Source organism: Sturnira hondurensis, unplaced genomic scaffold (assembly GCF_014824575.4).
Source record: "Sturnira hondurensis isolate 20B ecotype Veracruz unplaced genomic scaffold, ASM1482457v3 Scaffold0005220, whole genome shotgun sequence".
Taxonomy (NCBI): Eukaryota; Metazoa; Chordata; class Mammalia; order Chiroptera; family Phyllostomidae; genus Sturnira; species Sturnira hondurensis.
Window position 1 is genome coordinate 2,097,107 of NW_028077851.1, and position 18,317 is coordinate 2,115,423.

Here is an 18,317-nt window from a genome sequence, read left to right on the forward strand (position 1 = left end):
TATGCCCTCCATGTAGTGATAAAGAAAAGGTCAAAGGAAAGATTATCTAATGCAAAATAATAGTTTGTTGGGACTTTCTTGCAAATTGACTATTAGCAGATGGTAATACATTTCTCAAATACTGAAAGGTCTTCAGTTGATGTATTTTCTTACATTCATGCTCAGTGGTTTCCAAACTTTTTGATTGTGTACACTTATCAGTTAAAAACACTACTGCTTCTGATAACTTATATACATATAATTACTCTACATCAATTGATATGCATGTTATAAAACAGAGACAGAAAATAAATTTGAAGAAAATGAGCTATACGACCTGAGGAGAAATTCCAGTTTTTTTCTTCCTGTGCCTCATTGGCCCCATGTACACCCTCCTTCAAAGACCTAGACTGTGACTTTCATTGAGCAGAAAAGCCCTGCTCTCCTTTCCATTTCCCATTCTTCTATCTGGCATGGTGCCTCATGCACCCAAGGGTTTAGTTAAACTGAGTGGTAGTTCTCCCTACTTTGTACATACAGTACTCCAAAGAGGGCTCCCTGTCAGGTGACTGTGCAATATTTATGACACTTTATTGTACAATTTCTCTCATGTTCCTTTGGAAAAGACTAAGGATAGCGGAACACAAACTTGGTGACCCAAAATTTCATTCTGGTGTCCTTCCCATTTCCCCATGACTGTGATGGCAGTGTTGAAAGATAGTAAAAAAATAGAAAGAAAACAAAACAAGTATACCAACTGGTCTCGTGAAGAACCAAGCCAACAATGGATAATCAGTTTTGGTACATGTTTTGGAAGGGAACTGTGCCCTTTTATAATTGGATAGTGATGTCTTCCTGGAAACAGTTGCCTCTTCCACAACACAGCTGGGTAATGAGCACAGAAAGCTGGGAAAGGCTAAGTCACAAGGGGGAGAGAAGGCTGGACATAGTAGCATTAGTCACCAGTCAAATGTGAGAGGCATTCGTTCTTGTACAACCACAGAAGGCTTCCAAGCTAATGGTGTCACGTATGTGGAGCACTATTCTTGTCATGAAGGTCAATTAAACATTTGCATTGAGACAACGGGAATATTTTCTGTGAATACTAATTTACTAGCCCACCATGATGAATAACTTCTTTTTATGTAAGGTGACAATTAAACTTTTAATGGGTTTAATGTAGATAGGTTGAATGTTTATAGGTTTTATGCTAAAGATGACTATGTATTCAGGAGTTTAAACTGTACTTTGAGTTGTCTTATAATTAAATGTTACCTGTCTTAATTCTTGCTTTTATATAAGTCAGCTAGATAGCTGTGTCTAGCATTGTAAAGCTGGGGGGAGAGCAGTTGGTTATATCATAGAAAAGTATAAGATTTTAAAAGCTGGATTTTCTCATTGCTTTGTAATCAACTACCCTTTTCATAATTTAAAGTAATTTGTTTTTTGTCTTAGTCAAATAACAGTAATTCTCTAATAATTAATTTTAGTGAGAAAAAAAGCCCTCTTTTAAAAGTCAGCTTGAGTGAATCCACCAGTATTGCTAAGTGTATTTTTAAAGAGCATGTGAAATCTATCCCTGTGTAAGAATGACTTTGTGCTTCACCAAAATCAAGTATAGCCCATATTAGTGTCTGTCAGTTCCTTCTGCAGAACAGTAAAGCTTACATCTATAAAGATGTGACAAAGAGACAGAGTTGGAGTTTATTCTGTACTTTCTTCTCTAAGCATGTTGTTTCTGTCAAATTATGTGGTTTCATGCCACAATATATGGCAGTGGTTGAATTTCCAGGGTACTACAGTAGTTTTTATGATTAATAGGTCAGGTGGCAAAATGGTGGTATCCTTGGCATTGATTTATTGACCCAAAGGATAGGTTCTTTGAAGGACAACCACAAACATAAATGACTGATTCTACATCTACCCACAGAATTTAGAAAATTTAAGTAATAGAGACATGCAGGTCGAGGTATCTAATCCTTAGACAGGAATTCATAAAGGGGGCAGTTTTAAAATAAAAGCTAAGAGATGATTATGTCTAAAAGTCAATGTGGAGTCAACATAGTCCTTAATTCAAAAAAATTCTTCATATCATAATATTTTGCTATAATAAACAGGGAGAATGACCCAAGAAAATTCCACTAATATTAAATACCAACAAAATGCTTTTTGATGGATTTCTACATACCAGAACCATCATTTTTATATATACTTAAAAAACACATTAAAACGGTTAGAGCACAGAGGCAGTAGTAAGGCAGATCAATGTGATTTTTATTCACAACACAAATTCCATTTGTGAGAAAGAAGCAAATATTACTGCTCTTTAGAAAGATATTTACTATCAAGCATACTTAGCAAATTATTTAGCTATCTAAAAAGATCTGATACCAATTGGTCATATTTTTATTTTTAAGTAATTTATATTTTTACAGGTATTCACATTATGCAATACCACACACTGCGGCGACAGGAAGAAAAAAACATTTCCAAATACAATGTTATATTATCTGTTCATTGCACAGTATGAAATATCCATTAATTAGCATTGAAATTATTACAGAGTACTTTATCCAACTAAATAAAGGAAATTTCACATCCACTACAGAAGGAAAATAAGCAATATTGAGCCATAAGTGACCCAGTTACATAGTATTAAATAATATCTGAAGCTAGTTTGAAAGACATCCAGACAAAATACTTTTTCAAAAGTGAAAACCACAGCCTATAGATTCGGAAAATTTTACAGAAAAGAATAGCTCATGCCTGTCCTATGAGGCAACACCATTTGTATACAAGTGCCAAGAAATAAGGAAAAGTTAGGATGTTAGCTGAGGAATCTAATAAAGCCTGGCGTGAGGAGTCTTTTTCATTAGTGTCACCAAAAGCAGTCTCTGTGTTGCACCTGAATACACTTTATAATGGAATAACAGTAAATTTCAGAGCAGGTTATGTATACCTTGCCTTAATAGATTACACTTAAATTTAGTACAATACAGCATGTCAAATTTTAAAAATGCAAAATACACTTAACACACAGAATTTGCTTCCTCTGCTTTGCCTTAAAGAGGCCACCAAAGAGTCCATTAAAAAGCCAGGGTTTCCTAGTGATAGGAGCTGATCCCTCTCCTTTCCTGGTGTCAGGAGTACACAACTGAGGTGTCACCACACAGAGCCCTTCCCAGTCAATACCCTTCCCCTTCTGTTCTCCCACAGAAATGGCAGTTTTCTGTCACTGTTTTCCATCTTGATTGGCTTTCATCTTATGCTAGTTCCAGTGTAGAAAGCTCGCATTCTTCTTAAGAGTGGCCTGCCCCTCTTATTATCCCTTTAGGGAGGCCCCAATCCAAAACACTTGATGATCTAAGCTTTTTAAAAGTCTGTTTCCTGTTATAAACAGCAAGGACGAGGCCATTTTAGTTGCTTGTAAGAGGTTGATGTTGAGTATGCCGTGCCGACTCTCTCCGATCTAAATTCTCTAAACATTAGCTTATCAATCTGTGAGTCCAATGGGTTGAGTGCCAACAGAAGTGGATCCGATTTGGCATGGAGAGGTTCTACCAACTCTCGCAGTGTATTAGCCTAATATGATAAAGCAGTGATACAATATGATGAAAGACCTGCGAGTGCCATTATTTCTAAAGCATATTAGTATTTGTATTAGAAATACCATCATGCAATACCCATGAAGAGAAAAGAGAAAAATATGGCTAGAATTGCATATGGTTTCAATACCATCATGTCTTTCTGTTGGCATGCAAGTCTATTTGGCCATAAATGGGACACTTTTTGTTTCAAGCTTGGTTATTTAAAAATGCCAATCCTATGTATACAAAATAATACACAGCTCAGATACATTCTTCCCACCTCTATACTTTTTAATGCACATCTGTAATTTTAATGAGAAAATTTTGTTAAAAGTATTCTCCATTCACATGTAAAATGATCAGTCTTTAAAAAAAAATTAAACCGTATTTATATACATGATCTTTCCTCAAACTCATCCAATGAAGAATTATGAGGAAAAGTCTTCTGGTCTACCTTCTTACTACACTAATATACATTTGTTATCATGTGCTAATTAGTGAGGTAGCAGAGCCCAGCTACAGTGATTCCAATGAGGAGGCCAAATGCTCACTAACACAAAGTAAAGAGAAATGAAAAGCTCTAACAGGGTAAATGTGATGAAAGGGTGACTTTGTAACTAAACATAACCCACATGCCATGGAATTAAGAAAGTAGAAGAGACTAAAGTTTCTGAAAGACTTGGGGAACTAAGAACAATGGGATAAAATAAACTATAGTTTCTTATAGTTCATTTTATTTTGGATTTTGAGGAATCTAAATATTATCATCAGGCACAAGCTATCTTTTGGCCTAGGGCAGATTTTTATCTGTAACACCTTGTAATAGCTTTTGAGTTATATTAAGAAGGAACAAGGTGAGAAAGTATATTGTTCATTACTACCTCTCTTAGAAAATGGAAAGAGTGTGAGTAGCCCATAGCACTGTATCTAGAAAACAGGATGCAGCATAGTTCAGAAACCAGAAGAACTATTTTTGTTTATCACATCATACTGTTGTTCTTTTATAGAAAAGGATCTAGTAACTAAATAATATTCCTATGTAAGTCAAATGAAACAAAAGAAAATATTTAATTTTAAAGGAAATAATAATACTGGAATGGTAGTTCTGGCTTCTACCACTTCGTTTCACAAGGGTCACAGAATTTCAAATAACAAAATCACAGACAATCTAATCTTAGGCAAAAGGCCGTTTCTAAGTTTGAACTTTTTCTAATTTATCTATGCAATTCAAACACCTTGTAAATTGTTGTTATGAACACACCCTTCATTTCCCCTCAGAAAGAATGTTACATGAGTGGTTTAATTTCTAGTGTACATAGCCCATACTAAACCTGAACTAGAGCCCTGGAAATCAAGTAACATTTAATTACATTTAGTATGTTGTTTCTTCTATAAGACTGCTGAATTTGATCTTTGAGCTTCCTAAGGAGACACTGTGAACAAAGCTTACCCTTGAGTTTAAAAAATTTATGGAGAAGTTATCAGTGAGATTAAATGGTGGCAGACATGTTCAAGGAATATTGTGGGAATTTGATATCTTTATGAATCTTGTGATCAGTGAATATGTGGAGATGGCAACTAGTGGGTTACAGAACAATATTGGAATGGTGGTAATATGAGGAAATAGTATCATCATTTTAGAAACCTTGGGACAAGTATAAAGAATGGCTATGTTCACCAGAGAAATCAACTGTGTCACATGTCCCCTCTCCACAGCCCTTGTTTTACTGCAATATACAAATAGAGTCATGTACATTTTCATATTGAACTTTTGTTAAATAAACTTTTGTATTGGTAAATAAAAAAAAAGATTGCTGAATTCTACTCTAAGAGATAGGAAATACCTCCTCAGGTGAGCGCCTTGCCAGAGTGCAGGATGGTGGGGGAGGACTGTTATTTCAAAATGACTACAGTTAGTTTTCAAACTATATATACAGGGTGGGGCAAAAGTAGGTTTACAACTGCTGCTATAGAAAATAATACGATAATTAATAAATAATAATTCAAGAATAAACTGTATTTTGTATACTCACAACTGTAAACCTACTTTTGCCCCACCCTGTATTCACATAAGAGAAAGTAACTTCCTAGGGCAAAGTGTCTATTCAACTAGTATCAGCATCACTGGCTACCAAATCTTAGGGGTGGAGGTCTGCTTGTTAAACACAAATTTCTGAGCCCTACCTCTAAGCCACTGAATTAGGACTTCTGGGTATGGAACTCAGGAATCTGCATTTTAAGCAAGCAACCTGGGTGATTCTTGTCCCCAGTACAGTTTGGGACCTGCTTCAGGCCAGTCACATTAGGACAGGCTACACCTTGGGTAGGGCTGGTTGGAATGATGCCAATTTTTGTACTATGGTATACTGGTAGTTTATAAGTCAGAAGCCTGTAGTTGGGCATATCACATAGCATTTTATCACATAGCATTTTATTTTTAGTTCTGTCGCCAGTATAACACTGTATTACACATCTCAAATAATTTCAAGGTTTTTGCCTAGGAATCTAATGGAAATAGTCTATGGAGAATACAGCAAAATGAAAGAGTCCTTGGCAAACTGAATAAATTCTTTGAAGTTATGCTTTTATGTAATATTAAATAGTTCTTCTTTATTGTTGAGGCAAACAAAATTATTTATTAATATAAAAATTTTAAAGATACTTGCAGACTCATACCCATGAAATCAACTGTATGTATTGGTGTGTGCATTGGCAGGCTATGAGGGTCAGATATGATGGATTAGTATATGGTTAATCTATATGAAATCTCTAAAACACAAAAGCACACCTTCTTCATAATGACACTGTTCCAGGAAAGCCTGTCTTTGTCTTCTTTTGTGAGTCTCATATTTATGTCTTACTTTTTTCAAGTCCCTTTCTGGTTCTCAACATTCTTCTTTTCTCTACTTTGTGTTTTTGTTGTACTTTCTTGCTCGTGACAACTTCATTTATCCGCACACAAATAGTCAAAATATTCAAATCAGTTGAATTATTATAATGACAGACTAATTTTATCCCTGTTTTTTAAGAACAAGTGTAAATTTCACATTCCTTAAAAAAAAACCTTAAATTATACGGGTCTTGACTGTTTTCTTTTGTCCCATATTCTAACTATAAAAATATTCCCTACTTCGTGCTATCAATATAAACTTCACTATTTACCAAGCCTGTAATCAACTGTATTTTGAAACAACAGCTATGCTACCTCCAAGAAAATCGGCAATGTTTTTATTTGGCGTGCTACTTAACAAATATTTATTGAGCATTCACTCATCACTGAAACCTCTGATTGTGAGGCTACAAACCCAGCTGGATAAAAAGAAACAGATCCTGTTTCCTTGTTATTACACCCCTTGAGATCTGATTGATGAACCCAGATACAATACCATGTTGAGTCTAGGGTGACTTATTCCAGGGTGGATCCACTTTCCATGCTAGCTCTTCATAGATGGAATCTATGAAAGATATGTTTAGGAGTGTGTCTCTTTCCATTTTTGTTTTATGAATTTAAAAATCTCCCCACTAAGGATAACTCAAATAATAAGCAGAAATAGAAGTTCTATAAATGTAATCAGGCTTCCAATAATGTACCTGCTAGGAAGAGCTGATGATCCTAAATCAAAAGCCTGAGAGTTAGATTTATCAGATAAGGATGAAAGCACCAATATTTGCAAGAGAATAATTGAGTTTGAATATAAAATAGGTGAAAAAATTTTCCTTGATGAATGAAAGAGAAGAAAATGTGTGAAAATGAAAATAAGAAGTCCTTCAGCCAGAATAGCACTTTGAAAGATTCCTATTTCTGTCCAAGTTCTAAGAGGAAACTTTATTTCATTATTCATTTCCATTACCAGTGAGCTTGAGGGAAAATTTAAGGGCAACTTCACTGACTCCTGGTCTCCAACTGCTTGCAGATAACAAAGGTCACCAATAATGAACATTCAAGTCTATCAAAAGTAACATTTGCTCCCTGGCTGGTGTAGCTCAATGGACTGAGCGTGGGCCTGCAAACCAGAGGATGGCAGTTTGATTCCGTCAGGGTACATGCCTGGGTTGCAGGCCAGGTCCCAGCGTGGGACGTATGAGAGGCAACCATACATTGATATTTCTCTCCCTATCTACTTCCCTTCCCCTCTAAAGATAAATAAAGTCTTTTTTTTTAAAAAGTAACATTTGCATAGCTCATGGGAGAACAGACTGTTTTGTGTGCTTTTTAAAAAGTATCTGTATAACATCATTATCTGGAGACTTCCCTTCTAATGTATGTGTTCATATTTAAGCTTTTCTTTTTGAAAAATAGGAATATCTAACACCATGGATAGTCAGCTGTGATAATTATTTTTCTCAGTGTAAGTACTGAAAACAGTGAGCTAATACATTGGTTCAGAATGTTAGGACCAAGAGAGAAATTTGTTAACTGTGGCTTGGGTAGTAACTGTCTGAATTTTAAGGTATAGCAATAAAACCGTATCAAGCAATTTGGCTGCAACCCTTCCAACAACCTATGGTTTTATTGCTATACCTATCTTTTAGGTAAAGCAATTAAAAGCAATAAAACCTGAATTTTAAGTGCCTATTTTCTTGTAAAGTTTGAGTTATCAGATTTTTAAAATTTGTTTGTTTCCATATTTTAAAATTTAATACCATGGGGGAAAGGAATTGACAAGTCTTTATTTTTGTTTTATGAATGAGGAGTAATATTTTCATGTTAAAGTATTCTTTTTCAAAATAAAATGGTAAATAGTAAAAAGTAATACACTTTGTACCTATACTTACACACTTATGGAGATCTTTAATTAGCAATCCTAGGTGAAATAAAATATTTGATGGATCTAACCACAGGCAAAAAAGATAGGGAAATACTATTTCCAGATAATTAGAATGTTCTTCTAAATTGCCAAATCAGAATTCCATCTTCTGTGTATAATTCACAGAAGAGAGTATTTCTTTATGATAGTAGTATCTCATCATAATGTACCTACTGCTATACTCTGAACTTAGAGTGCCTTTAGGATTTAATCAGTTATTCTGAGTATATCATACACTCTGGCTTTTTCTATCTGCATTAAAAACCACTATTCTGAAATAAGGGCACACCCAAAGTACACTTCAAAAGAAGCTTATATCTTAGCAACAATTAAAAAGGTCTTTCATATTTAATAGTTACAGAAGAACATGATATATTAATTTAATTTGCCATCAGTTTATTTTCAATTTAGTGCCTATAGATATTTCAGAAAAATGTACTATGGAATTTTGCCACTTTATATTTTCATCTCAAATGTCACCATTCTGAATTTAAAATAGAAAATGAGAGGAATTCATTTTTATAGACATGCATGTTCAATAAGGATTTAATGGGCACCTATAGGTATATACACTCTATCAAATATTAGGGATGAATATACAAACATGATAGTCTGACCTAAAAGAGTTCATGGTATAGTTGTACAACCCCTTCCCCAATTTCTACCTTAAAATTTTGTATTTAAGAATTATCATTAAAATAAAGCTCTACTTTAAGTATAAACTATATATGTATATATATGTATATATATACACATACAGATATATGAACACATAGATTCAATTATCTAACTAAAATGTAATTATACAATCACCCTAATAATGTATATTATATGTAATTATACTATATGTAATTATACTAACGTTATGACTATATTAATTTTAATTAAACATGCATGGAAAGTAAAAATATTTGAAATTTATAGCAAATTCAAAGACAGAGTGAATGTATATATGTGAGTATATATGAAATATAAAACAGCTGAGTTCTGATGCTTACAGTAGACTTTAAAACCTAAGGGGACCATGATATGCCACCCCAAAACATGCCACTCTCATGTAAGGATATTATGAGCTGAAGGTAATTAAAAAAGAGCCAACATAGATCTTTGGCTGTTCTCCTATCTGCCTAAAAGCAGAACATTAATTTCCTCTTCTGATGGTATTCCTCCTCTCCTCTTCCATACCAGAAGAACAAACCTTATCACTGGATACAGAAAGCTGACATCAAGATGGGTCAGCATAAGCAAACATTATTAAAATAACCCTTATCTTGTGTTAGTTTCTCACACATATATACTTTTCCACAATTTATTGCCCTAGAAGCCCAACTCCCTTTTCCTTTATCTTGTCATTTCTCTGCAATTTATTGCTTTTTGTTAAAATGGTATTTAAGGCTCCAGGTCTAAGCACTTCTTTGGGTCTTAATTTCTTTTCTATGAAGGACTCTGTGTATGTAAATGTTAAAATATTAATGTAGAATAAAATTCACATGCCTTTCTCCTTTTATTACTCTTTTGTCAACTTAATTTGTAGGCCCCAGCCAAAGAACCTAACAGGCCAAGAGGAAGTTTTTTCCTTTCCTACAAAACATTTAAATCATCTCAAACCATTTCATCCTAATTCATCCCTATTGTTAAACATTTCATAAGGATATTTTGAGATTATTAACAAAAGAATCATATCAAACTCCAATGAGATAACCTCAGTAAAAAATATAACAATTCTTGGTAAAGTTTTCTTTTAGCAACATGGGTAGACAACAGTTTATTAGAAGAATTGGTTGCTGTTCTAAACTATTTTATGATTAATAACTACTTATTTTAAAATAATCTCTTTAAAATTCTTATTTCCAAATGAAATACCTACCAAGTTAACATAGTTAAAGTATGAGATATTAACACAGTATAGGAAATAGACTTTTTTATATCCACTAATACTTTAGAGATCAACAATGCATATTTTAAATTTATGAGCATTCTCACCTCTGTTACCACCTTACATAGTTATATTTAAATGATATAATTAAATAGATCACATTCTGTCTGGATGATAATTGGTGTGAAGTAACTCAGTGATGAGAACTGCCAATGGGGTAAACAGGTAAATCATATGTGACACAATACTTCATCTGTAACTATGTCTGGTCTGCCAAAATGAAAAGGCAAATTGGGACTATATCTCACTTGTTTTCTTGACTATTTCTTTCAATGGGTTCTTTGGCCCTTTCAACCCTACTAGGACATTCTCTTTCCTATATGATATGTGCTCTAAAAATCAGTTCCAATCTTATCTGAACCTTAAACCACCTATGGAACTATATGGTAAAAATGATTTTACTTCCATGACCTGAGCAATTTAATGTGCCCATTGCACTTGACTTGAATTCTCCAAACTGGATATTCTAGTGCAATAACAGATAAGGGTATTTGTACTTGGGGAGTTGGGGTTATAAAAATACATTTAATATGATATCAAAACCTACTCATGGTAAACAAAGGACTTTGCTCTATGTCCTGTGTCAAGTTACTGATCAGCAAAAATGACCTGTGATAGTGAATTTTGATGCTATGCAAATTTTGCTTTTACTTCACAGTTTCTTTAATAAGTAGACAGTCAATGGCACAACTTTTTAGTTCTTGAAAATGTGATCTAAAATAAAGATATATTTCACCCTGGCTGATGTGGCTGAGTGGATTGAGTGCCAGCCTGTGAACCAAAAGGGTCTCTGGTTCGATTCCTAGTCAGGGCACATGCTTGGGTTGCAGGTCAGGTCCAGTAGGGGGCACGTGAGAGGCAACCAGACATTGATGCTTCTCTCTCTCTTTCTTTCTCCCTTCCTTCCCCTCTAAAAATAAATGAATAAAATCTTTAAAAAATATTCAATAAAATAAAATAAAGACATTTCAAATCACAAATCTGCACGAACTTTTCCTCTGTAGAGTCAACCCTATTTTTATTCTGAATTTATACAGTATCCTTAAAGTACTGTCATTCTGATTTTGGTGCAATTACTGTCTAAAAAAATATCATTCATTATTAGCTTTAGTAATGTGATATCCCTCCAGATGAAATGAGGGGAAAACAAAGGTATCAATCTGCAAAAGTGAATGAAATACTACACACTTTCAACAAGAGTACAACAGTGGGTGTGTGGGCTAAGAGTAGAGTAAGAAAAGGAGTGATTCTTGTGCTAAAAATTTAAAGATGTTATTTCCTCTCATGCTTCGACATCGTTTATGATTGCAGAAGCTTGAAATGAACTTCTGCTACTTCTTCTAGCTGAGCTTACAATATTACAAAAACACAATATTGATTTTCTCCCTTCAACAACTTCTAAATGTTAATGCCTTATTAGTAACCTTCTTGGCATATCAACATGACATTTGGTATCATTTGCTCATTAACTCTGGCAAGGTCGACCTGCTTTGAGGGCATTGCCAACTGAATTTCTTAGCAATAAGGACAACAAAAATACCTCCCCTAGCAAAGAAATGCTAAGAAAGGTAAAAAGAAAATCTGAGACATTTTTAGAACCAAAATTGTACCTTAAGTGTTACTTATTAGAATTAATATTTTTATTTACTTTACATTTGTTATAAATCTATGACTTTAGTAACATTTTCATATTTTCTAAGAAAACTAAAAATGAATGTGCCTTTTGACCCAGCAATTCCACTATTAGGAGTATATCCTAAGAACCCTGAAACACCAATCCAAAAGAACCTATGCATCCCGATGTTCATAGCAGCACAATTCACAATAGCCGAGAGTTGGAAGCAACCTAGATGCCCATCGGTCAATAACTGGATCAAAAAACTATGGTACATTTACACAATGGAATTCTATGCTGCAGAAAGGAAGAAGGAACTACTACCCTTTGCAACATCATGGATGGAACTGGAAAGCATTATGCTGAGCGAAATAAGCCAGGCAGGGAAAGACAAATACCATATGATATCACGTTTAACAGCAATGTAAACAAAACAAATAAGCAAGCAAAATATGACCAATGACACTCAAATATGGAACAGGCTGACAGGGTCCAGAGGGGAGAGGGGAGAGAATCATAGGGGAAAAGGGGATGGACTCACATGAACAAGTATAAAGGACACATGGACAATAACTAAGGGTGGGGGGCGGAAATGGGAGGGAGGCAGCAAGCATGGGGCGGGGGGCGGGCAGGGTTGGGAATATAAAACAGAAAGCTGTACTTGAACAAGAATTAAATAAAAAAATATTAAAAAAATAACATTTTCATATTCTCTTATTTTTAAATCTGTAATTACATCATAGACTATTCTCATAAATCTGCATTGTTAAAATCATCTGCATATTATAATATTCAAATTATTACAATTTTTGGTATTTTAAATGTATTATATATATGACAGGAAGAAAAATTTGGTAAAAATCACCATAAAACCATGTGTGTTAGAAATATAGCATGGATGTAAGCAAACATCCATGTTCACAAAAACTTAGAAGTTAGAATAATAAGTATTCACTTTCAATTTTAGCTGTTTTGAAATTATTGGCCATTATATTTTGGAACAGCAAACTCATCTTGCATCTGAGATGGAAAACTATGGAATCTCAGGACATATGAAGAATATATTAAAAATGTCCTATTATTTGAGTTTCATTTTTCCCCTCCTGACAATTTGTATAGCACTCTCCTTTTATTCTTTATTTTATTTTTTAGGATTATTTTGTTGTATTTATTTATTTATTTGTGATTTATTTATTGTTGCTCAATTACAGTTGTCCCCATTTTTCTCCATTGCTCTCCCCTGCCCTGTCCACCCTGCTCCCACACTCAGCCTTTGGCCCTATTGTCCCTATCCATGGGTCCTTTGTACAAGTTCCTTTACTCGACCCTTCCCATTGTTTCCCCTGTTATCTACCTCCCCCTTCCCCTCTGGTCACTGTCAGTCTGTTCTACCCTTCACAACAACATGGATGGAACTGGAAAGCATTATGCTAAGTGAAATAAGGCAGGCAATGAAAGACAAATACCATATGATCTCTCTTATAAGTGGAATCTAACCAATAAAACAAACCAGTGAGCAAAATAGAATGAGAGACATGGAAATAAAGCACTGTCTGCTTAAAGAAAGTTTTACTAAAGAGAGCTATGCTGACTCTCAATGTTCTATAGAAAAAATACAAAGAACTTTATAGCTACTGCAAAAGATTTCTAGATATATGTGTTTTACATTTAGTGTCACATATTAAATTTCACATTCACCAGTGTAATTACAGAAAACTAGAATCATATAGGAACTTCATTAGGGCAAGAATTCGTTTTGCAAAATTCAGATGTTTGAAATGTCAGAAGGTTCTCTGTATGACAATTTGTATTCAAATATAGCAATGAATTGCTAACTTCCTGCTAGTGAACAAAACACAAAATTCCAATTATATTAATTTGTTTCCCATTTGGAAATTAAGTTACAGCAACTTTATGGTGCTTATTCATAATAGCCTTTAAAAATCAAGGACAATTCCATATTTAATTGAAGTCAGGCATTTTGGGATTCCTAGTGTATTTGTGTTAAACAAGGACTATGCTGCCTTCTCCAGAGTGAAAAAGCACAATCATTAAACTAGAGATATAACTTTGTTTTTTTTATCTTTTTAAAAAAATTTATTTAATTATTTTTTCAAGTACAGTTTTCTATTACTCCCATCCCATCTGCCTCCCCCGTGCTCCCCCTCCCTCCCATTTCCACCCTTCTCAGTTGTTTTCCATGTATCCTTTATATATGTTCCTCTAAATCCCTCCCCTATTTCCCCTGAAATTCCCTCCCCTCTTCCCTCTGGTCACTGTCAGCCTGTTCTCTATTTCAGTGTCTTTGGTTATATTTTGTTCGCTTGTTTGTTTAGTTGTTTAGCTTCCTGTTAAAGGTGAGATCATATGGTATTTGTCCTTCAACACCTGGCTTATTTCACTCAGCATAATGCTTTCCAGTTCCATCCATGTTGTTGCAAAAGGTAGGAGCTCCTTCTTTCTTTCTGCTGCATAGAATTCCATTGTGTATATGTACCATAGTTTTTTGATCCATTCATTTACTGATGGGCACATAGGTTGCTTCCAACTCTTGGCTATTGTAAATTGTGCTGCTATGAACATTGGGGTGCATAGGTTCTTTGGGATTGGTGTTTCAGGGTTCTTAGGATATACTCCTAATAGCGGAATTGCTGGGTCAAAAGGCAGGTCCAATTTTAGTTTTCTGAGAAAATTCCATACTGTTTTCCATAATGGTTGTACCAGTCTGCAATCCCACCAACAGTGGACCAGAGTCCCCTTTTCCCCACACCCTCTCCGACATTTGTTGTTCATTGCTTTGTTTATGATAGCCATTCTCACCGGTGTAAAGTGCTATCTCATTGTGGTTTTAATTTGCATCTAGAGATATAAATTTGTAAGGCTGTGCAAATCAGGGAACAAATTTGAGATTCTCAATTCCATGTAAGAGTTCTTTATCATTTCTTTTGACTGGTGCCATTTGTGTGGGGGGGGCAGTCAGGGGCAAACAATGGTAACAGGTATGGTATAATTAGTATCTCCATAACAAACACGAACATGAAGAATCCTATAGAGCTTTTGCTCTTTTTTATGTACTGATATATAGGAACATATTACTACCACAGCAAAATAAAATTAAAAAAAAGAACTCATTACAGTCCAGTTGTACTGGTGTTTATGATCTTCCACAGATAATTCATCAGCTATAATTGGATTTATAGTTATGATGAAGGTTCTAGAATAACTTTTCTCATTCTGATTTCATTGTAAGCAAGTGCAGAACTAATCTAAAAGACACCAATATTAGATTTAAAAAATTTAGATAACCCCATACTAGAATTAAAAGCAACATTTTAAGACCACTGTGAAGCATACACTAAATGTGTTTACTACTGCTTAGGGAAACTGTGATACAATTTGAAATAAAACATTACTCCACAGTGATTGACTATGCAGAGTGTACACCATATACCCCAAACCAGAACCTGACCAAGGAAAATGTCATGATGACATTTCCTTTCCTCCTTATTTTATTGTAAATCTTTAGCACAGCACTAAAAAGCCTGTTTTCTTTGTGGAAAATGAATAAATACTTCAAAAGCAGAAGCAGGGACTCTTCTTTAACAAAACAATACACTTTAATTCAAGGCCTTAGTTTTAGCCATACTAAGGATGGTTTCAGGTCTTAGTTGTGTGGGTAGGTCTGGTCTCCATGGTAATGAAAAAGTCAGCTTGGGAAGGGCAACAAACTGTGGTACATTGCTCCCTCTGGAAACAGATAAGATGAAATCAAACGCAGCTTCTGTATTTAGCATCAACAAAGCAAGAAGCTCCAGTGAGCTGATACCATACCTTAGGAATTGCCATGGCAATTTCCTAAGAAAGGTGGGTTGCAGATACCCACGTCAATTACTATTAAAATGTCAAATCAAAAGCCAGAATACATGAGTTAAAAGTAATAATTTATTCACTAGTTCTGAACTTGGTTTTCTTAAATAGGATCTAGGAGTTTAATAGCAGCATTACTGTTTTTATAAAATTCATATAATCTATTTTACTTTCTGATTTATAAAGTGCTTTTTCATGAGATATCTTGAAAGAAGATGCAGAAAATGTGAGAATTTCACTAGAGTTTACTTTGGTAATGAACTTTCATTTCACACTACATATTGCATAACACAAGTGAGAAATTTGAAGTTGGAAACAGATGAAAGTGTAAATGTTGCATTCTTAAATAGTTCCGCTCAGGGAACATGAATCCACTTTTCAGATCTGTTAAAGGTGGTAGGAAGTAATGTTTGATCAGGAGAGACAACACAGTCACTCACAATACATCAGATTTAGCAACTGTGAGTAGGAACCGGGAAGATCGGTGGCATCTCTCATTTTACTTCTAAATCTGTTGCTTTTCTATATCATAAAATATTAAAAAATAAATAAACAGATCATTTAGCTGATAGAAAAAAGGCAAAAAGATTTGGGTTGTTTCAAAGAAGATGGATAAAGTAGGACTTGGATGGAAAAATGTAAAATAATGACTTTGGCCACCACATGAAATACTTTTCAAATTGATCTCAAGATATTCTTAGGATAGAGCTTTTTAAAAAAATACCAATTTTAACTTGGCACAAATTAGCTATAAAAAGAATCATGTTACAGTATAAAATACAAAGAGAGAGTTTTGACTCAAGTGGTGAAATTGTTTCACTCTTTATGTATATCATGGTACATAGTTTTGGGACACTGGTTAATTACAATTGAAGAGTACACTAATTACAATTTTGAATAATAAAAAATAAAGTGATTTGCAGGTTTTTGCTTTACTTGATAGAGCATATTAGTGGTGATCTTGACCTGCTATGATAAAACTAAAAATTTTAGTTGCCTTTATAGAGGTTTAATATATATAAAGAAAAAGGAAACATTTTTTTGCTAAATTTTAACCTGAATTAAAATGTTAGATCTGAGGGGGCAATATGTGATTGAGAGCACTCACCTTGCTGACAGACTTTCTTAGTCTGATGTTCCTATCTGCTATTAACTAGTTGGGAGTCCTACATCATGTTGTCTAAACTAAGTTTCCTCATCTACAACATAAGGATAATAGTGTTTACTTCTTAGAGTTGTGAGGACTAAATAGTTATATTATGCCAGGATTTTAGAATAGTGTCTTAGAAAAGTCAGCAGTCATTTAACAAGTTAGCTATTATTTGCAGTAGATTAATGTGTTCAATAAACCTACAAGATTTAAACAAAATGCACCATACTATAGACGCATTGGCTTTTCCTTAGGGAAGGCAATTCTAAAAAAGTATCTTCTCTCTCTACATGAGAAAAGAATGAAAGATTCAGATTTATTGGCATGCCTAGCTTTGCAGATTGTATCTCAAGTCCAGACTATGTACCAAACATATCTTTATAGAAAATATAAATCACCAAAATGTCTTTTATTCAACATACAGGTATAGTCCATAGGAAAGATAAAAAGGTTTCCTGAGACAATAGTGAAAGTAAAAGGACAAATATATATAATTCAATCATTTGCTACAGAATGTCCTTGAAATCATATTTAAAATTATTTTATTCAAAAACTGACCAGTTAATGATGCTGTAAACTTGACTGAAATGAGTTGAGATTTACTTTAGAATGGAGGTAGTGAGTTAAAACATCTTCAGTCTTCACTTCCTTATAATTTATGTTCATTGAATATATTTCACTAATCAATTGAACTATATAATAAATTAGTAATATAAATTGGCTTTATTTTCCATATCATTGGGTATTTCCCTCTTGCCATTAGATAGCATATTTTATACACTAATGTGACAAAATGTTTTGAAGTTTTTTCTTAAAAATACAAACATAAATAGGGATATTGAAGAGTTGTTTTGAAATATAAGTACCTTCTGTGTTGTAATCTTGCTGTAAAATCCAAAAACATCACACATTTCTGCTTGTCATCATGTTACCTCTGAAGGATTACAGCTCTTCATGATTACCACTTTCTCTCCTATCTTTTCCACTATGTCTAATCTTTGATCTCATCAAGAACACAGCACCCTCCTGAATTCACTTCCTTTCCAATCTACACCACTGACTAGACCCCTCAATTCCTCTGCCTTCTTGCGTATGAACTACATGTACCCTTTCCAATATTCAACCTTCTGCTTTCTTATTCTTGCCTGACCTCTGAGCATTACTAGAGAAAACTGTATATCCATGATGGTTGCTGCTGTTCTAAATTTGTGTTTTCTATCTTTTGGTCATTCAGGAGTATTTGGCAGACCTCTTATTAGTATGTGGTTAGCTCAATTTCCAATTGCCCATTTAGAGTGCTGCAAGCTTCCATTAAATTCTTCAAGACCCTTCTCTACCTGTGGAACTTCCTTTGAGTAGATAACTTTTTGCCTCC

General features: G+C 34.2%; 1 protein-coding gene and 1 pseudogene across 4 annotated transcripts in view; one reads left to right on the top strand and one right to left on the bottom strand.

Moving 5' to 3' along the window:
- The window catches only part of CNKSR2 (connector enhancer of kinase suppressor of Ras 2), a 301,559-nt gene that overhangs the window by 8,115 nt on the left and 275,127 nt on the right, over positions 1–18,317 (bottom strand). The window lies entirely within an intron of this gene.
- On the top strand, positions 2,804–5,227 carry LOC118987257 (small nuclear ribonucleoprotein G-like; annotated as a pseudogene).